This window comes from Siphateles boraxobius, unplaced genomic scaffold (genome assembly GCF_051911475.1).
Source record: "Siphateles boraxobius isolate OS27281-9 unplaced genomic scaffold, OSU_SipBor_1 8, whole genome shotgun sequence".
In the NCBI taxonomy this organism is placed as follows: Eukaryota; Metazoa; Chordata; class Actinopteri; order Cypriniformes; family Leuciscidae; genus Siphateles; species Siphateles boraxobius.
The window spans coordinates 32,665,808-32,688,414 of NW_027509208.1; the positions used below are offsets into that span (position 1 = coordinate 32,665,808).

The window sequence follows — 22,607 nt, forward strand, 5'->3', positions numbered from 1 at the left end:
AAAATCATCCATTTGAAACGTAACAAGTTTCTGTTTCCTTTATTTAATGTTCTTTATTTCCAATTATTCCTTAAACCACTTGTTTTTAAATATTTTTGTGTTTCACTTGTTCAACATTCTGACATTAATGAATCAATATACCTTTCAACTTGTACAACTTGAGTTTTAATCAAATAAGTTTGAAAGAAGTCGTGAAGATGATCCAAACGTTTTTTGCACTGTATTTGGTATGTATGTTTTGCACACAGTGGTTTAGCTGAGTGCAAATAATCAAGCATTATTTAATGATAGAACTTTAGTAATTAGAATTAAAACTTGGTAACCATGTATGAACGAAAACGTATGAATGCATATTTAACTGACTTTAACTGATCTAAGATAATGTTGGTCATTCAGTGTTTATGTTAAAAAAATAGACTATAATGCTGATAAGATAACACAACTACGAATTCTACTACTAACTAATAACAATATAAACCGCATTAAGGATTGATGAGCTGCTGGGTTCATGAATATTAATTTGTTGTCTGAGTTCGGACAGAAGGCTGCTTTTGATTTCAAATAGTCAAACGCTTTGTGAAGAGCACTCGCACATGCATCTCTGAGCGTCCCCGTCTGTGTCTAAGTACGTAGTTAAATGTACTTGCATCTCAAAATGCTTTTTTAACGCGAAATTAATGTAAACACCATCGGTTATGTCTTAAAGGGTTAGTTCGCCCATTTAAGACATGAAGTTGTTTGCAATCCTTACCAGCACTATAGTGCACACACACTGACCCACTCTGTAGTCACCTCCCTGGTCAGAGTTCTGGCCGCTGGAAGTTTTTCAAGAAAGTGCTCCCGGTTACTTTCCGGGGCCTCAAAACTGTGCGTTTTTACGTGAAAAAATTATTTGCGTTTCAAAGCTTGATTAATTTACCACACAAAAAACACGCCAGACAAAATTTATACCTCAGTTTTAATCGGCACTATTTTCTTTCCATTTCTATCAATCCGCGCTGCTGTCAACGTCAACAGTGCGCACATTCCGATCAGCTGTTCCCATAGTGTTTACACAATCGATTGACAACGACGTAAAAAGTAAAAAAAATGAACAATGGTGCGAACTTGTAAATTCCCAGGCTGTGACCACAAGAATGTGCCGGGATCACCGTTCAGATTCCATCGTTTTCCTGTTTCGGATATAGCTACGAGACAGCTTTGGCTGGTTGCCATCGGCTACTCTGCGGGAGCTAAAATATCCAGAATCAAGGAGTATCGTGTGTGCAGTATGATTACATACCCAACCAAGGAGGAGAAAAGAAAAAAACAGATTTTAAAGAGTTTTGCTGTACCAGTACCACAGGTAAGCTCTATTTACTTTATGATCCCATGTCTAAACTATACGGTAAACAAGCTGATGTTTAGACTCCAGTGGAAAACACATGAAAAGTTGTCTAATATAAAAACATTTTTTAGGGATATAGGTACAATTTGCTGAGAAAACTATTTGATTGAACACACACACAAAATTGAGGTACTGTTGACGTTGACAGCAGCGCGGATTGATAGAAATGGATAGAAAATAGTGCCGATTAAAACTGAGGTATGAATTTTGTCTGGCGTGTTTTTTGTGTGGTAAATTAATCAAGCTTTGAAACGCAAATAATTTTTTCACGTAAAAACGCACAGTTTTGAGGCCCCAGAAAGTAACCGGGAGTACTTTCTTGAAAAACTTCCAGCGGCCAAAACTCTGACCAGGGAGGTGACTACAGAGTGGGTCAGTGTGTATGCACTATAGTGCTGGTAAGGATTGCATACAACTTCATGTCTTAAATGGACGAACTAACCCGTTAAGGGATTAAACCGACAGGACAAACCACATCTTATATTTCAAAAGAGACCTGTGCATTAGTGTGAATGCAGCTGATTAGATCTCCCACTGTCTAATCCAACAACAGTAAAGATGAGAGAGAAAAATCACTCAAAGCTCTTGAATGGAACAAGTTCAGATAGCATATATACTGAAAGCAGTCTTTGTTTATTGCTTGTCATTTTTTTGTTCCTCTTTATTATTTACTTATTTTATTATTTATTTATAATGTCTAATTATTTAAAAAGCACTTATTACACATGTAATTAAATAAAAAAAGATTAAGTTTTATTAATGAGATTAATTGATAAGAAAAAAAAAGATCAAGAATCGTGTTGGAATCGGATCGTAACACCCAGAATCGGACCATGAGGTGCTTAAAGATTCCCATCCCGACTATACAATGATTTATAGTTAGCCTAGTCTTTGTTAAATAATACATAAAATAAAGAGCTCAAAAAATAATTGCATATTAATTCGCAATATTGGTAAAAGGGTCAAAGACGTGACGCTTACTTTTTCTGTCCGACTGAACTTTTTACCAATTAATAAACATTCAAATGAATAAAATTATAACATGTATGTCTACCACCTCCCATGTACATATGCCCACTCTTATTTCTTTAAAAATAATTGGCTTATTGGCCATTTTCTGCCACCTGAAGTGTGAAAACATCATGTGGGGTGACCGTCCGGCCTTGACTTCTGTTTTGACAACCGGTTTTAAATAAAACTAAAATAATTTAAATATAATCCTTACCCTATTTGGCATAATTTTAAACTTGTTTTCCATTGATTGACAAAGTTATGAAACATTTGTACACAAATTTCAATCATAATAAACAAACAAATCTTGTCCGAAGATGTTCATTGTCTGAAATATCATCTGGGGCGACCATCAAGAAAATACAATTAAGGGACTTTTATTTTGACAATCATCTCAAAGAGGATGTTGCATCAGCCAGCCTCATGGTGAGGGTCCCACAGAGACAACTAGCAGGTGAGTAGTCACTCTCATTTTTACAAACAAATCCTCTTTAAAACTGCTGCAGTGTATAAGTCACATTTTGATATCATGTGGGGCGACCAACCTAAAACTGTAAATAATAAGTTTTATACGCAAATCTTTATTTTTTATGTAAATTTGTCAGTGATATGTGGTGAGAAGAAGCTAGCTTGGGTTCTATAGCTAAGCATTAGCCTGTTATACTTGATTAAGCTTGAAAACATCATCTGGGGCGACCGAGCATCATCTGGGGCGACCGCCACTGATTGCTTAAAATGATAGAAAACACATATCATGTATTTGTAGTTTCTGTATGCAAATGTTTTCATTCATTATATGCATTTACTTGTTTTAAATAACTTTCTACATTTCACCATTTATTTTTTCTAAATTTCAATAATTTCCATCCTACTTCAGAGAGGACTAAGCTTACTTCTTTTTGATTATTATGTTTTTATCAGAGAAATGTGTGCATATTAAGCATTCATTCTACTTTTTCCAATTCCTTTTCTAACTCTGTGTATGTTTAAATTTACTTTTTTTCTAGATGGCCCCACTAACAAGCAAAGAAAAGACTGCTCGCAACAGGCAGCAGATCAATGCAGATCCTGTAGCAAGAGCTGACTATCTTGCCAGGAAAAAATAAAGGTAAAATCTATAGGTAGTTAACAGTACATAAAATGTAATGTTAGGCCACCAGAATCAGTGACAGTATACTAATGTCAATAGTTTATTATACAATAATTTGTTTCAGCTACCAGAGAAGAAAGCAAAAGGGCACAATCAAATAGGGCTGGGTACCGAGTAGTGATCAACCGATGTATCGGTTTACCGATATTTTTCCCGATATTTAAGCATTTTCCCATAATCGGGAATCGGTTTTGTAATATCGTATTTTCCGATAAACGGCGCCATCTTGTGGCCGTTTTGAGAATTCCGCCATTACAGCCCGCGTCTGAGGAGATCAGTCAATAACAACTCTGTGCACAGGTAAAGTATATGTTCTACTTGCTTTGCTTTAATTATTCAACTTTATTTAACATAACAGACATGCATGCAGAAATGAGATTTGAGAGATAAATGCCTGATATAGTTTATTTATGCAGCTTGGTTCTAAAAAATTGAGACGAACTCATTGAGCCACGTAGCGTTATCCGTCATGTCCTTCCCCAATAAAGACGTAACTTTACATTAATTAAATAAAACAGACATGAATAACTGCATGTTAAAAATAAAAGCGCTGAATTTAATTCTCTATCTGTTGTATTTGCTCACCATTAGTCTCGAAAAAAAAGTTCGTTCATATTGCTGAGCACTCACTGGGTTGATGATCAGGAATGCTCAAGCACGGCCACTGAATGAAACTTTTGACAAGATTATCTTGTTTAAACACCCTAGATTATATTATCATTTACTACATAGCAATTATTTTGCTAATACACATCTAAATATACCGCTTTGTGGAAATTAATTATTTATTATCTGCACGCGCGATCGCGGTTGAGTAACGTATAGCCTAATGTTATAGTTATGTGTAAATGCATAGATAAACAGCACTTTGTCATAAAGCATTTCATGATCTAGACCGACAAAAATATTAATAATAATTAATAACATACTAGTTGGAAAATGCGATGATGTATATGCTGTTTTGTTTGTTACTTTCCTGATGTTATAGGCTATTCCAGCTAATATTATGCAGTGAATTAATATTACCCAGTGAATTATTCCTCACTCTTAGTTTAAACCTATTAAACGGCACATAAACCTTCTAAAACTGTTTAAAATGAATTACATTTCTGCCAAGGTGATATGACTCCCCTGTCAATTATTTTTTCCATATGAAAACATTAGACTTTTAACATTTATTTTGCCTATTGTTAACATTTTTGCTGCTGATGCTTATAAATGATATGTATAATTTAGATATAAATTATATAATGTAATAATATAAATGTTTTTATTGTAATTTGATTAGTTTACCATTTATGAAAACAAATAAACATACCCCCCCCCCCCCCTCCTTTTATTTTTGCTTTATTTTTTACCTCATCAAAGCTTTTATTTTTAAACAAAGACACTTAGTAACAGTGCACTTTATTTTTTGGACTCAGACCCCTCTATTTATTTGTGTATAAATATAAAGGTTTTTTTTTGTATGCAAGGAGGGAGTGATTGTTATAAATAAAATGGTTTGTTCAGTTCATTTGTGTTGTAATAATTGTGCCAAAAACAGAAGTATAACAGTAAATAAATATCGGTTCTGCATATCGGTTATCGGGCACATACACATGCAAATAATCTGTATCGGTATCGGTTATAAAAAAATCAATATCGGTCGATCACTAGTACCGAGTTCGGTACTTTTTAGGTACCGACGAATTGCCTCGATACTACCGAGTATCGAAACATGTCTTGTTTTTCGGTACCAAGTTTCGGTACCTAAGTGGTTAATCTCGTCAACGTCAGTGAAACAATAAGCATGCAGCATGATTGGCTGTGGCGGAAAAACACTAGTTTACGCGGCTGCCCAGAGACTTGGCTCATCGCACGTGAGGCTGTAGTGTGTGTTTGTGTGTGTGTGTGTGTGTGTGTGTGTGTGTGTGTTTGTGTGTAAGCGTCCCAACCCAGATGGATAGAAAATATGTGGAAATGATCAAAAGTGTACCTACCTATGTTAGAAGCACGCAATGCAATATTTTCGACAAGATAATTGCTGCCAAGACTGGAAACACTGTAAATCTGATAAGGCACTTAAAAGCGCACAGAATATAGGCTACTTGAGAGTAGAAAGTTAATCCGTCTTCGACTGCAAGAACTGGAGCGCATCACAAATGAACCGAAACTCAGCGTATAGGATACTTGCCTCACAGGCATGAGAAATAGTCCTATATACGGTCAAAATATGTCTACTATTAAACGAAACAATTAGAAATAAATAGTTTGATTACCTAATCCATAGGCGCGCGCGCGTTCACTAACGTTACTGCAGGAATGACGAGTCAGCATCGCCATAATCATCTTTGCAGCCAACACACTCAGTAAACACTTGTTCATTAATAAACAATTAAAATATCTCCTTGCTATTGTTTCCCGACACATCCATAATCATTAGGCTACTTTTGCCAGTGCTTTGCGCAAGCTTCATATGTGCTGAGTGCGAGGCATATATCCCGCACTCCAATAGCCTATATTTAATTCAATTCACATTTATTTGAATTTATTAATTTATTTGAATTTATTTCACAATACATATCGTTTCAAAGCAGCTTTACAGAAAATGTATGCGTCTAAATTACAATTTAGAGTGATCTGTTATCAGAGGTGACTGTGTAATGCATTTCAATTAATTTTCATTCAGTTTCAATGTTAAACAATGCATTAAGTTAAGGGAGAAACAATGAGCTCATTGAAGTAAATACATGTTGTTAAATTATTAGGAAACATAGAAAACTTTAGCATTGGTGCTTTTTTACAGACTCAAAATATGAATGTAAAAAGTCAACAAACTGAAAAAATAAAAATAAAAATTAGGTAATGTTATATTGTTAAAACTTTCATAAAATTGGTATCGAAAAAAGTATCGTTCAGGAACCGTTACCGAAGTCAAGGTATCGGTATCGGTATTGGTATTGAAAATTTTGTTACGATACCCAGCCCTACAATCAAATACATGAAGTCAGATGAACTATCAGAGAGAGAGAGGAAGAAACAGACAGCCAAGTGGAAGGCTGCATCAAAAGGTTACAGGGAGAGGAAGAAGATAGAAAAGGCGATGCTGGAAATGACACCACCATCCTTAGAAAACACCCCACCAGTTTTAGTTGGTATAGGGCTTTATGAGAAACCTGAGGACCCCTCAAGCTCTCCACCTGAGCCACCTAGGCAAGAAGAAAGTGTCCAAGATCTATGTGGAAGGTTTGTGATAGTAACCTACGACGAGCTTCCATATGTAGGTCAGGTCCTAAAGGTTGTGGAAGAGGAACTGCAGATAAGCTGTATGCGGCAGTCTGATGACAAGAACTTGTTCTTATGGCCAAAAACTCCAGGGCCCGTATCCCTAAAGATTCTGAGAATCCTCTCAGAGAGCTCCAAACTTAACCTGAAAATTCCTTGCCAGGAGTTTTAGCTTAGAAGTGATTCCAGAACATTTTCAGTGAACTCTGAGCAAGGAATGGATGGAAAATCCTATCTTAGTGAGGACGTGTGGTTGACCCCGTTGCTAGGTATGAGTCATCATTTCAAAAGCCGTGATTGGTTGATCCTACAAGTTTGATGAAAATGAACTTTTGGTGATAATGAGCAAAGGATGTACCCTCAAATCAATAAACATAATTATACACTCTAATCTTATGCAGACTGTAATTGTAAAGAATATTTCACAATCAAGAAAATATCTGGAAAATGAATAGTAAGCTGTAGGGGTTATAGCCCAACATTAGAATCTAAAATATGTGAAAACTTAACCTCATTACACCCTGTTCAAATAATGATTTGGGTCTTATTTGCTCATATTAATATCCTAGCTGGCATATTTTGTACTTTCACTCCCATATGGACCCCATTGGTAACAAGATGGCCTATCTCAAGGGGCTGTCGTTAATGAAGTAGAAATTTCAACGTTACAACTCAATAATTCCCTGTCATCCAGTGTTTGCAGGACATCTCTCCTGCCTCCTCTGTTGGCCATTTTGTGCAGCTGCTTAGGGCAACTCCTAAGCCACTAAAAGTCCTCTTCCCTGCTCTTAGCAGATCTCGCCTTAGGAGCCCTTTTAAGCACTAGGAATCTTGAGGAATAGCTTTTATATTAACTGGGATTTTCGTGTCACTTTTAGGGGAAATTGTAAGAAACGTCATGACTCTTGAGAATTTTCTTAGAATTTGGCCGCTAGGAGCCACTTTTTGCACAAAAATTCTTTAGGGATACGGGCCCATATGTTACTTTCTACTTTCATTTCAGAACCCGAGCCAGCAACTTCACGCTTTTCAAAGTTGACCTGCCAAGACTGGGTAGCATTCAGAAATTGCTGGGGTTAAAGAAATGCCTACAATGTGTCTGCAGAATGCTGTTATGTTCAAGTGTTAAATGAGATCGTAAGAAAAATGCAAACATTGTACGTTTAAGTGATTAATGTAATGAAAATGGAAAAAGGAAAATGCTGTTCAATGTGTCTGCAGAATGCTGCTATGTTAAACTGTTAAATGAAATAGTAATGAAAAGGCAAACATTGTATGTTTAAGTGATTAATGAAATGAAAAGGAAAAAGGAAAATGCTGTTCAATGTTATGTCCAAGTGTTTAATGCATTAGTATTGAAAATATTAATATGATGGTTATGTGTCAAATGAAATATTGAGGAAACTGTTAATGTTATGAAATGTGTCAAATGAAATGGATATGCTGATTCTTCATAAAATTTCATTAAATGTGTTTTAACTATCAAAATCATTGAATAGTCTTAATTGCCTGCTGTTTTTCATCATGTGGGGCGACCACTTGTCATGTGGGGTAACCAACCATATTCAATTCTGTAGTAAATTCAAAAAATAATGTCTGTCCATTTTGGTTGAAATATAATTCATTGGTATAACATCAATAAGTGGATACTATATCTACACATTTTAAATCAGTTTTATGGATTATATGAGTAAAAAAAATATGTAATTGCTTTATGAGGGTGACACTGCCATTATAGATAAAAATGTATTTAACATCATTTGCAATAAATGAAAGGACACATGAGTATATCTTTCTTAAACAGTTCAATTAATTACTGATACTTCTTAAAATATAACTTATGTAAAGGAAATCTATTAATTTTAAAATAAATTACTGTCGCCCCAAATGACTTTTTTAAGGTTGTTGCCCTATTCATTTGAGTTTAAAAGCACTAAAATATCTTTGTTTGAAGTTTTCACACACATGCATGTGTAGACTATACTCCAAATGTTTAGAAAATAGCCAAATATATTATTTCAAGTATTTTAAAAATGGGCCTCTCAAAGGCCTTATACGTCATTGACCCAAAAATAAATTTAAAAATTGTTCAGCCCTAATTAAAACTAAAAAACAACTTATAAAAATGACAAAAATGCAAAAAAGTCAGAAACATTATTGTCTCCAACGTATTTATAACTACATAATATTCTTTGCGGAGCCTCTTTAATATTCATTGTGCACAGCAGGATTGGAAATTAACAGGGGCTTGGGACTAAAATGACACCAAATTTTACAAAAATGCCCAAGATAAGGGGCAGAAAATGTCCCTGCACAATTAATAGGGGTGTGAATCTACCCTGGTCTCACGGTTCGGTTCGATTACGAATATCATGTCATCGATTCAGTTCAATTCGATTCGATATCACGATGCATTACGATGCACTGCATTCTCAATTTTCAAATTTCTAACGTGGTTTATCAAGTTAGTGTATAACGCCTGCATATTCTATTTGTGCATAACATTAGTGTTCGGTTTTGTTGATGGGGGGGGGGGGGGGGGGGGTCATGCTGCTGTCTTACATGCGCTCCACACACACGCACACTTGCAAACACACGCAAGGTCTCTCAATCTCTTGCTCTCTGCCTTGAACGCGCTACACGCTCTGGAGCTCGCAAAATATAGATTCCAGGAGATTTGAACTAATTTGCGGGCATCAGGGAGCCGCTATCAATATGCGGGAGACTCACGGAACTTCCGGGAGACTTGGGATGTGTGCATCTCTCCCACATCAGTCAAACCCAATTTAAGGCTGTTTGAAAACACCCGCTTTACCCTCATTCACTATTCGCTGCATCACTCAAATAATATAGTCCCCTTGAAGGAGTGAAGGAAAACAAGTACGTGAATTCGGACACTGAGTGCGTCTGAAGGGCTGCCGCTTTGAGTTTGTGCTTTCAGTTTCATAATCATTTGAAATTTAGCAAACTGGCAGCTCCAGTAGTAAGAGAAAAAGATTCTCAATTAGAAAATATTCTGAGATATATTCTCCGTCCTCACGCATGCGTCGTGGCGCTCTTTTGAACTCACGTCAGAGGCCCACATTGATGGGAAAGTGTGAAAGGTAAGCCATACATTTTGCAGCATTGGTAAGGCACTTTTACGTTTTCTTGTTGGTTTCTCACAATTCGGACATCCAGGAAATGCACACTTTAGAACCATTTTAAACACTACATCGAGACCCGTCTGCGTCCTCTTCTGCACATGCGTCGTGGCTCTCGTGAACTCACTCAGAGGCACACACGGAGAAAAATCAATGGTTGAATAAAGTTTTTATTTTTGGGGGGGGGTTTTGCGCACAAAAAGTGTTCTCATCGCTTGATAAACTTAAAGCGGCACTATGCAGGATTTCTGCTTTTGTCAAACAGACAGAGTCGCTGTAGAGTACTTGTATTTAACGTTACTATCGTAAATACCACTCACGCAGAGTGTATCTGCACTCACGGCCTATTTATAATAATAAAGTAGCATACCGCGTTAGGCTTACCTGAGCCTAAATGCCAGATGTCATTATTAATAAAGTTACATGTAAGTCGCATTATTTTGTAACAATGTCCGTTATGATATTGTTAGACATGATTGTTGCAATTTATCATAATAGTTTCCGAATTGTGCTCATTTACACTATTTACAACGTGTAGGCTTATTTATGTCCTGATAATTATGTGAGATATTGACAACTGTTCTCATGATAATCGCGGGAATCAACTTTAACAGTGAAAGCCTGACAGAGTGGGACTCTTGCCCGGTTCCTCGCGCTGTCAGATTCTCGTTACCTTTTCCAAGACTCTTCCGACCGAGACGGCCACCATTCAACCCGAAAAGAGTCATATAACCATTCCAATAACCCCGAAGCTGTTCAGTTAGGCTAAAAAAAACTGCATAGTGCCGCTTTAAGGTTGAGCCACTGTAGTCACTTGGACTATTTTAACAATGTCTTAACTAACTTTTCTGGACCGGCAGAATGAAATTGCTTAGAAGCCTATTATGGCCAGCAGCCATATCACCCTGTAGCCCAAGACTGTTTGCCCACTGAGGCCCCATCCACACTACTGCGTTTTAGTTTAGAAACGGAGAATTAAAACGAATACGATCTCCGTCCACACCAGCGTTTTAGCTGTGTATTAGAACTGATCTCATTCCACATTAAAACGACTGAAAACGCGGATCACGTCACCATTCACCTACACTGGGCACGCGCGTGCCGGTGTAAACAGGAAACAGATTGACTGTTCCTCAGATTTCGCTGAGGTTGATAAGTGCTGATCTGGACATTCAAAAGCTTTCGCACCATTCTTCAGGAACTACAACTTCATTGATAAAATTATCCCACCATGCGCTGGTTCTTCCCGGCTTAACCCAAAACTGACGCTCCATGTACGGTCGATACTGCCGCTGCACACGGGAACTGTCACAGATCGCTGGAATAATAGCTTGCCTCCGGCGCATGTAGGCAGTTATAGCATTGTGAAATGCAGAATTTACTTGCACTAACGTAACTGGTAGTCCAGGCTGGTGTTGTGCGTTTTCTTCCATTGTATGACATCCAATCAGAGAGCAGAGCGTGAGCCTCTCCGTTTTGACCCGTCTACACTAAAACGCCCTACGGAGATTCAAAACGCAAAACGGGGTCGGCAGCGTTTATAAACTTCTCTGTTTTAGGTCTTCGTTTTTGCAGTTTTAGTGTGGACAGGAGGTGCAAACGTAGCAAAAGGTCTGCGTTTCTAAACTAAAACGTAGTAGTGTGGATGGGGCCTGAAGCTAAGCAGGGCTGAGCCTCGTTAGTACCTGGATGGGAGACCTCCTTAGAAAACCAGGTTGCTGCTGGAAGAGGCGTTAGTGAGGCCAGCAGGGGGTGCTCACCCTGTGGTCTGTGTGGGTCCTAACGCCCCAGTATAGTGATGGGGACACTATACTGTCAAAAAGCACCGTCCTTCGGATGAGACGTTAAAACGAGGTCCTGACTCTCTTTGGTCATAAAAAATCCCAGGATTTCCTTCGATAAAGAGTAGGGGTGTAACCCCGGCATCTTGGCCAAGTTTGCCCCTTGGCCTCTGTCCATCATGGCCTCCTAATCATCCCCATATACTGATTGGCTTCATCACTGTCTCCTCTCCACCAGTAAGCTGGTGTGTGGTGGGCGTTCTGGTGCAATATGGCTGCCGTCGCATCATCCAGGTGAATGCTGCACATTGGTGGTGGTTGAGGAGATTCCCCCTTCTATGTAAAGTGCTTTGAGGTCCCAGAAAAAGCGTTACATAAATGTAACTAATTATTATTATTATTATTATAAGCCTATGGAGGAGTGAGCCAGCTCTCAGATTTCATCAAAAATATCTTAATTTGTGTTCCGAAGATGAACGAAAGTCTTACAGGGTTGGAACAACATGAGGGTGAGTAATTACTGACAGAATTTAAATTTTTGGGTGAACTATCCCTTTAAGTGAATACTCGCCATAACATACATTTTGACATTTTTGACCATTCAAGCTCAATAATCCACAAATGAGAATCGAATAGGCGGTCGCACGGTCTGAATTGTCAAACACACAATAACTGGCGTTTAAAACTATGGACAGATATACACTAAGATTTGGGCACTCGACATTTCTTCTCTTTGTGACATGAGCTTTACACTTTGCACTTGTGCAGCGCTGTGCACTGTGACTTCATGTTGCTTTAATTTAAGCACATCATTCTGCACCCTGGATGCACATAAGCGCTTTGTGCTGCTCTGTTTTGATGCATTTCATATTATCATGGTTTTGTGCACTGAAATATTATTAAAAGTGTTAGGGTATTCCCGAACCAATATTCTTTGTTGAATTTTCCTGTCAAAATAATTTAAATATTTTTATTTTGCAATTATTCCGCTTTTAAGAACAATCAGAAGACATGCCAGTTTCTCTGGTAGTGAGTGGGACTAATGTGCAAAAGGCAATCTCATTGGCTGGTGCCCATCTATATCCGCAAATAATTTGAGCGAACACAGACAACGTGATTAATATTCATTAACCCAGCAGCTCATCAATCCTTAGTGCGCTGTCACTGTTTATTGTTATTTGTAGAATTAGTAGTAGTAGTATTATCTTTTAATAATAATTACTATTATATACTTTATTTCTACAGAAACACTGAATGACCAACAATATCTTAAAGGCCAAGTGAAGTGCCTTGAAACGCGCAGCTTTGTTTGATGTGTTGATGTAATTTCCACTGAAACAGGAAGCTAAGGCGGGAGATATTAAATGGCTCCTCTCCCTTTTCAAACAGCCGATAGTGTTTAGTTTATCTCAGACTGCAGTCGTACTTGACAGAACCATGGAAACGAATGCGAGCACTGGTGATAAGTTGGATTCAATATTAACGTTAGAGGTGTAAATAAATTCTAGCCATTTCATTCTCAAAACGGAATAAAACTCGAGCATTTGAGCAACCGAACACACATCTCCAACCCATATTGCTTAGTGACGTGACAATGGTAGTGATGTCCGGTTCGTGAACAAATCGTTCTTTTGAACCAGTCAGCGCTGATCCAGTTTTCTAATGTTACTCGCTTTCGGACGTGCCTGAAAGTCACTCTGACTCGAAATAAACAATATCCCGGAGTATATGTTACTCCAGTAACTCCGACAGCTAACTGATGAGAACAAGCAGCTGACACTGAGCATGCGTTTACTACTGAACTTACAGTCAGGTACAGCCACGGTCGCTTTGGCCAGGTGGTGTTTATATCATGGGGAGCGGGACGCTTCAGATTCTAGAGAGCATTTGATTGGACAGAAGATGTAATGAGAAGCTGAAGTCCACGGTGACGTCATAAAAATCCGTGATCCATTTTAGCGGAAGTGAGGGACTGTACGTTTTGAATGCTTAGCCTATATCTCCTAAATGCGAATTTTGTCATTGTTTTGGAACACACCAGCTTATTTATAACATTAAGGCTGACATATTCATCCTAAGAGCTAAAAAACTTAAATTTTGATTCCAGGGGGCCTTTAAGCACCATCACCAGTCCTAAGTTCAGTTAAAATGGCAAATATGCTTTCATGCTTTCAAGTTTTAGTTCAACTAAAGTTCAATCATTAAATAGTTAGTGCTTGATTATCATAATATAATGCTTGATTGACTGATGTTAAGAGTGTGCGTTCAGATATTTAAAAAGCTGTGCCATTTAACATAGGATATGATAGATAAGCCATTTAAGATAAGCTGATTCGATGGAATCATATACAAAAAATTGTGTATCAGCCTGGCATGTAAACTAAAAAATTACTAGCCAATGGTGATTCTAAGTCACTATTTGTTAAACTGATAAGCACTGGGGTGAGACAAAATATCGATAGAGATATGTCGTTGTCCTTCTCCGTGCGATGCGATAATTGATATGCTGGCGCCAGATATCGATATTTTAATAAATAAATTAAGGAGCTCTAAATAGATTTCCCTGCTTTCCCAGCGTCACTACTTTATGGCTCCTCGAGGCAGCGCTCAACACATGAATGAGGGAAACGTGAACATACACAAGTTAAAGGGTTAGTTCACCCAAAAATGAAAATTCTGTCAGTATTTACTCACCCTCATGTTGTTCCAACCACGTAAGACCTTCGTTCATCTTCGGAACACGAATTAAGATATTTTTGATGAAATCTGAGAGCTGGATCACTCCTCCATAGGCTTCTTCAGGGATTGAACTTGCCGGCCTCGACAAGTTATTAAAGACATCGTTAAAATAGTCCAAGTGACTACAGTGTTCTCGTCGTTTGATAAACTTAAGATTGAGCCACTTTTTGTGCGCAAAAAAACTAAAATAACGGCTTTATTTCAACTATTCATGTCCTTCTCTGTGGGCCTCGAGTCAGTTCACTAGTGTAACTGTGCGTTCACACCGGACGCGAATAGCGCGTCAAATTCGCGTCTACCGCGTCAAATTCGCGTCTACCGCGTCTAGTTTGACGCTTGACCACTTTGTGTTAATTCACGTGTCAAGAGTGAAACTGACGCGCGTAAAAACAAAAGTTTGAAGCGAAATTTACGCGCGTCTCGCGCGTCAGAATCGAAACCCGTTGGCGGCCATCTTTTTTATGTTGATCGAGCATTCATCGAGAGAGTCACCGCTCTGTATTTGCTCTGGAGAGCAGAACGGCGGCGTAGGGGTAATCGTCGCCGTATTTGTGTCCACCAGACCCTTCGAAGGCGAACCCAGTGTGGCGAATTTCACCATTGGCTCGCTCCAGGAGCTGCGCCTGGATGACGGCGGCTTTCAGCGGTACTTCCGCCTGTCCCGCGCCCAGCTTGATGACCTGTTGTCCTGCATTGGAGCGAGGATCACCCTCGCCCTCATCCACCTAATCTGTCATTTATTTTTGTTTTGATGATAAATGGAGCCAGCCTCCAAAAGTGATTAATCTGTCCTGTGATTTTTCTCTCTTTCTCTCACACAACACTGTCCAGACACAAACTTATGCAGTATGTTGGTTGTCTTTACATTATAATAATATTTCATATAATCTAGTTATGGAATAAATAGCATTCAATACAAAATGAATGTGTCATATATTGAAATCAAGTTTTATGTGATAAAATATTTGCTTTGTTGTGCATTAGAACCACAGTCATATTACAAAATAATGTATTGAAGCATCCAGATACTTCACCACGTGACAGCAGCAAGCAGCTAGGCTTCTGATTGGTTAACGCGGCGCGAATTGACGCAGAAGTTCATATTTTTCAACTCGGGCGGCAGACGCGAATTCGCGTCAAACGCGTGAATGCACAAATAGCACTAACTAAATCATTCGCGCGTAACGCGTTTAACGCGCCAGACGCTTAATTCGCGCCATTCGCGCAAACTTGACGCGCGAATGAGGCGAATTCGCGTCTACCGCGCCGCGCTCTACGCCTCATTCGCGCCGCAGGAATTTTTTACGCGCGTAACGCGTCTTTCCATTGACTTAACATTGAAATCACTCGCGCCTGATGTGCTATTCGCGTCCGGTGTGAACGCACCATAACAGCGCAGCGCTTCTGTTGTTGTACGTCATACACATCACCCACATGACCAGCGTCGGCCAATAGTGAGCCTACGTGTGACTTAGCTCTACGCAATTACACTACGCTAACTGACTAGAGGCCCAAAGAGAAGGAAAAGAATAGTTGAAATAAAGTCAGTTATTTATGTTTGTTTTTGCGCACAAAAACTATTCTCGTATTCTAGTATTCTCACAAAAATTCTAACTAACCCCCTGAGGTCACGTGGACTACTTTGATGATGTCTTTATTGCCTTTCTGGACAAGGACAGTATACCGTACATAGATTTTCAATGGAGGGACAGAAAACTCTCAGACTAAATCTAAAATATCTTAAACTGTGTTCCGAAGATGAACGGAGGTCTTACGGGCTTGGAACGACATGAGGGTGAGTCATTAATGACATAATTTTCATTTTTGGGTGAACTAACCCTTTAACTAGCCTAAGAAAAATAGGTTTTTAATAGGGTTGTGCAAGACTAGTCGACTAAACGGTACAGCTGCTACGAATCAACACTGAAAACAGTCGATTAAAGAGAAAAAAAAAACTTGAACTTTTCGTTCAAATTACTGTCGTTTTAACGTTACTGTGATGAAGAGCAGGGTGCGAGCCATGAAAACAGAGTGAGGCCGGTGGCGCGAGTGTTAGTGAACGAGTTTTAATGAACGTCACTGTGCACTGCACCAGTCTGGAGTCCCAGGAGCTCTGAAGGATAAGAGGAGTGACAGTGGAAGACAAGAGAAGACCAGGCCTCGGACATTTAAGTTTGGTATTTGTCTATGTATGGGCGACAGTTGACTATGCAGCACCTTTTGCACAATCCAATACATCGAATTAATTTTTCAAACATCACGGTTATCATCAATACCAGTATATTGCAACACCCCGACTTCACTGGAATCTCTTGCTACTTAACTGATATAACTTACAAGCAATTTCTTGTAAGTGCAAAGCAAGAAACCTCTGCTAAAGTCAAAGCTACGTAGAAGGATATGACATGCTAACAAAGATTTAAACAAGAGAATGACTCAAAATGTTACCACATGGGACCAAGGCACACTTCCTTTTGTTTTAAGCCACTTTCAAGTTCCTTCTACAGCATATGTTGGGAATCGTTCTGTTTGAAGATGAAAAGCCTCAGTGTCCTTGCTGATTACAGTATGTTTTCAAAGACGTTCCCTCTCTATCTCTTACTTAGCTTAAAATAATCATGATCACAATTATGGCTTGATTATGCCATGATTAAAGGGATAGTTCACCTGAAAATGAAAATTCATCATTTACTAATGCTATATGAATTAAAAAAATTATTATTGTGTTTGCCTTTTCTGAAAAATGTTTGCCCGATGCCAGTAATTAAAATACACCACTGTTTTCAACAAAAATAAACATATCTCTGGGTCTCCCTGTGGTTTTCCGCCAAAATAAAAGCTCAATGATTTAATGTTTGAAAGCAAGGCATCCATAAATGTTAGTATTTTAATTTTACTGTAAAGTACAAAAACAAAAAATAACAATAATAATAATAATGATTATAATTTATCAGAAGCAATCCGCATGTTGATTTAACATTATTATGGATTATAAATATTCTTTTTTTTTTACAGTACTATAGTGTAATGTTGCAATAGCCTATTATCGCAATAATAAGATATGTCTATTAGTTTAATATAAAAAAAGAATAATAATTGTGGGGGTTGGGGTTAGTTAGATTCTGTTTTTCTCTCTTTTTTCTCTTTAGCTGATCACATGCCTGGCTCACTTAAAGCTGCAGTCCTTAAGTTTTTTTGCATCCAATATTTACATGAGCGAATGCATCATGACTCCATTTTCCAAATCGTGTTTTGTCTTATCCTGAATCAATACGGTACACCTATAATAAGAGTGACTCACTCTTAAGTGACTCACAAACATAAACAGAGAAAAGTAGCTCCGCAAGACGCACGGAGTTCTGTTTATTAACCGCAAGAGCCCCAAAAGTTACGGACTGCAGCTTTAAGTGACTTTTTTTTTTTTACGGTTTTTTTTTTTACGTGTCTTTTTTTTTTACAGAAAATAATTAAATTATTTATGTTCTAATTATTGTTGACCTGCAGGTTTAGGCTTAGACTGCATTTAGGCTTTTAGGCTTAGGCTGCATTTATTTTCGAAGAATTCAATTATTTATTTTATTTACATTTAGCTGACGCTTTTATCCAAAGCGACTTACAATTGCTAGATTTGTCAGAGGTCGCACGCCTCTGGAGCAACTAGGGGTTAAGTGTCTTGCTCAGGGACACATTGGTGTCTCACAGTGGATTCGAACCCGGGTCTCTCACACCAAAGGCATGTGTCTTATCCATTGCGCCATCACCACCCCTTAACCTGTCATGTATACTACTGTTCCAATATTCTATATGTGTTCAATGGGGGGACAAAAACTGTTTTTTACCCAGACATAAAAAAAGAACACATCTTAGAGCTGTAATCGGAATACGCAATACAGTGAAACCAGGTCTGAGGTCACTCTTCCGCCAGAACTCGACTTGCGTGCAGACGTTACCAGAAGCCTGTGATTAATAGTTTATAAAATTATAAATATATCTTACAAAAATGCATGGCTTCGCTTTAGAAGGCATTTATTAACCCCATGGAGTCTTACGGATTATTTTATGATGGATGTATGCGCTTTTTAGAGCTTCAAAATCTCTATTCGCTCTCATTATAAAGCTTGGAAGAGCCAGGATATATTTTAATTTAACTCCAATTGTGTTGTGTGTAGGGCTGCAACAACTAATCGATAAAATCGATTATAATCGATTATGAAAATCGTTGTCAACGAATGTCATTATCGATTAGTTGGTCTGCTTACGTCACGGGGAGCGTTTACTGGTACGCACACACACGCAAGGTCTCTCTCCCTCAGGCGCTCTGCCGAGCGCGCGCGCTACACGGTTTGGAGCAGTCTCTTATGTCTCGCATGCGCGCTCTTGCTTGCGCGCTCTAGATTTCGGGAGTTTGAACTAATTCACGGGCATCAGGGAGCCGCAATCAATATGCGGGAGACTCCCGGGACTTCCTGGATCTTGGGATGTCTGTATTTTGTCTCGAGCATCAGGTTGCGCAATCAGTTCGCTCGCAACGTAAGTGATGGATTAAAATAGCGCTACCGCAGAAATAGGTTAAATTAAAACGGTCTTTACAAAGCGAAGCACTAAATATAAAGGCAGTTAATAACAGCAGCAGTAAAATATTGTTTTTTAGTCACTGTACTCAGTGGTTTTCAGCGAATGCTTGTGCACTAATGCATAATTTCTCCTGTCCTTTACTCAAGCCTGTTAGCTTGCTGGGTAACGTTACCTCCATTCCGTTCTCTTTTTATAGCATTTGTCTACTAAGTTTTAATTGTTTTTCAAACGCGATCTACTGCGGCTCTACGTTCACACAATTGTTTTCAGTCTTTCTATATTTATTTAATCAATTTATCCTTATATTATTCTTTTATATATTATATATAATATATATTATATTCTTTATCCTTATATTCCTTATATATAATTAATTTTAAATAAAAATTAAATGAATTATATATTTTAGATGTTTTTAGTTTGTTTTTAGTTCAGATATTCACATCTGAACAACATGTCTGTGTAAATTTGTTTTAACAAAAATTGTGTTAAAACATAATATGTTGGATATCATTTTTTTAACAATAATCATGTTTGTCAACTTGCCATCAGCAATTATCATTAAAAACAATGCAAATATTGATATTAGTAAAACTCAATGTGTGGCTTTTGCACTTTTTAAAGTACACTTTTACACATAAATACCCTGATTTACGGTTTTATTTAGTTATAATAAAAAAAAAATCTAATTTAATTTCTATCCGATTAATCGATTAATCGAAAAAATAATCGTCCGATTAATCGATTATCAAAATAATCGTTAGTTGCAGCCCTAGTTGTGTGCAGTGTTGGGGTAACGCATCACAATTAAAGCAACACCAAGGAACTTTTCCTTTGCCCCTACAGGTTGGAAGCGGAATTGTCCATTACCGCTGTCGTAAATAATTTAGCCTACCGCAGCCTACTGTCGCACGCGCATGCTCCTAGTTTATCCAGCACCAGCTTTGGAATCAACAATCGCCACAGACAAGGTAGAGTATGATGCATGATTTTATGAAAGACATCACAAACGAAGAAAAACTATGTATGCCGTAAAGCAGTCGAATTTTGTAGTTCTTTTTGTGCTCCGGTTACTACCCAAAACCTGAAGTTACATAGTGCCAGTAAAAGTGATACAGACCACGTCAGGCTATGGCAGACGTGTCATTTAACCTATTGTAAGTATATTATGAAGGTTGAAAAACTACATAGTGTTACTTTAACTCAAGATCAGATTAGGCCTACTTTTTTCAAGCAACTAGTAAAGTAACGCATTACTTTTAAATTTACAACAAAATATCTGAGTTAGGCTACTTTTTCAAATAAGTAACAGAAGTTACTTTGTTTTCCCATTTATTGACTGACAATTCTGTAACCATTTTGCTAAAAAAGCGTGAGTCAGTGTACAGTCATGGGCTGTGCTGTGTGTGAACATGAGACTTATTGTAGTTCTAGACTAAATGTGAGCAGGCATTTGCTCCTCACTTGCACAAAAAAGATTCAGTATTCCTCAATGAATAAAATTAGTGAAACCCAAAATCAATATTTCGCAAACCTCCGGTAATTAAATATGTTAAATAAAACAAATACTTTTATGCATTTAATCTCACTTTAATGACCAATGTACTTGCTGCTGTCCTTCGATGACTCAGATAAACCATAAGCAAATATGACTTTAGAATTTTTGTTTTTATTAGTGAAGTAAGTATTAAACTTTCTTCTCCTGTGTCCTATTCTTCAGTAATCCAGAATGACACCTAGGATTGTTTGAGGGTGAGATCATTAAGCGATAATTTTCATTTGTGGGTGAAGTAACCCTCTAAGGCCTTTTTAAGACCTGCAGAAACCCTAAATCAAGTCACGTTACAATTATAGCACTTAATATAATAGAAATTGTTTTAAAGCAGGTTCACTTAACAAAAAGTAAATTAACAGAATTGATGATGCAAACTTAATTATGAAACAAGTTAAATCAGGTATAAGCAGCTCTATTGAGGACAATAGTGTTGTTATTCAGCTCAAGTCAGTTCACCGTCTATTCAATTCATGTCCATAACTGGATCATTCTGAAATAATTAATATAAATGCAATTTAGGTGTGTAAAATCATGGGGCACATGCATTTTGATGTGTGTGTTGTTGTTTTTAATAAAGCATCTTGATTTGTTTTGTTTTCATTTGCCATTACCAGTATCAATCATGTCAACAACATCTGTTTCATGAATTAAGAAAAAGATGTACCAGTATTTATGTAATGAGTTATAACACTTTTTGGATCAGTGAAAGTGCCTTCAGCTAACTTACTTGCATCCCGAATGAAATATGGTTCATTACGTTAAACTTTATAGCCAAGAAACTTGGTAAAAAAAAGAAAACTGACCCTGGGATTTACTTTCAAACATTCTTCTTCAGCTATTCATGATAGATTATGCACAGCATTCATTTGTTTTGAAGGCCTGATGATCATCATAGTTTTGTTTCCTTTATAAGCCTACTGTTAAATAAAATAAATCAACTCCCACGTTTGACCTGACCATCGATTAATCACTTAACGTAACTGGGAAAACGACAATTTCAGCCTTATGGTTGCATTTCAGAGGTCTTATAACCTGGAAGGTTCACTCTAAACTACACAGAAAGCTCTGAAACTTCAGTAAATGTTAAACGTCAACAACTGGGGTAAAATCAATATAGAGCGAACGAGTGAATCAACCCGAACAGAGCGTCAGGATGCAGGAACGCGACAGGCTGAAGCTTTACAGCTTTTTCATCACGTTTTGAGTCTTTAAGGCGACGGAGGGTGTGCGCTTACAGTCAGAGCGACATTATGAAAGAAGGGAAGCACAAAAAACGACTTTCAATTGAGTTGTTTGGCGTTTCCCTCGACTCCATAAAAACTGAAAGGCCTGTTCTCAAGAGTTTTTCTCACCGTGCCAGCCGCCGCTCCCCGGGCCGAGACGCCGCCGCGGAACTGCACTGGGCCGGGCTGATGAACCCAGGCCCAACTCAGCTAAAGACAGCGATGAGGGGAGAAAAAACACCAGCGCCTCCGCCGCCCGCTGTTTCGCAGACTCGAGATTCTTTTGACAGCTCTTCTACTTTTCCCCCTCTGCTCCCCCTTATTTTCTCGCTTCCTTTCGCACTTCCAACAGATAAGAATCAAAATAGTGTCACACAATATGGCGGCCGTACGAGTATGCGCCTATCGCGAGACTTTTTTTTCCTTCAAGGAAAAGCGAATTTACGAACCGTACTATGGAGAAGTTTTAGCTCATTAATATTAATTCTGCATCTCAAGTTGCTACCTGACCTTACTAAAGCACAGTTCATCAAAACCTTAATATTAATGAGCAATTATTTAATGAGGAAGGAGTCGGCTAAAGGAGTTATACTTTACGTAGACGGAATTAGAAAGAGAAATTCGCATTCAAGGTTTAAAGGAATATACCTATTTCACTTCAAAATGAAAATTCTGTCATCATTTACTCACCCTCAAGTTGTTTCAAAACTGTATGAAAGTCTTTCTTCTGCTGAACACAACATAAGATATTTTAAAGAATACATTTACTATACAGT

General features: G+C 38.0%; 1 protein-coding gene and 1 long non-coding RNA gene across 6 annotated transcripts in view; one reads left to right on the forward strand and one right to left on the reverse strand.

The window, feature by feature from the left end:
• The window catches only part of tab2 (TGF-beta activated kinase 1 (MAP3K7) binding protein 2), a 61,420-nt gene extending 39,162 nt beyond the window's left edge, over positions 1-22,258 (reverse strand). For 3 of the 5 annotated variants that reach the window (XM_077219651.1, XM_077219650.1, XM_077219648.1), the window contains exon 1: positions 21,961-22,256. The gene's annotated coding sequence lies outside the window, so the exon portion shown is untranslated. Of the gene's footprint in view, positions 1-21,960 lie in introns of all 5 variants that reach the window. The other 2 variants (XM_077219649.1, XM_077219647.1) reach the window with 1 other exon arrangement.
• On the forward strand, positions 2,757-6,589 carry LOC143729741 (uncharacterized). The gene is made up of 3 exons (XR_013200058.1): positions 2,757-2,852; positions 3,406-3,655; positions 6,538-6,589. It is a non-coding gene; the product is annotated as an uncharacterized LOC143729741 (long non-coding RNA).
• Positions 22,259-22,607: the final 349 nt, after the last annotated feature.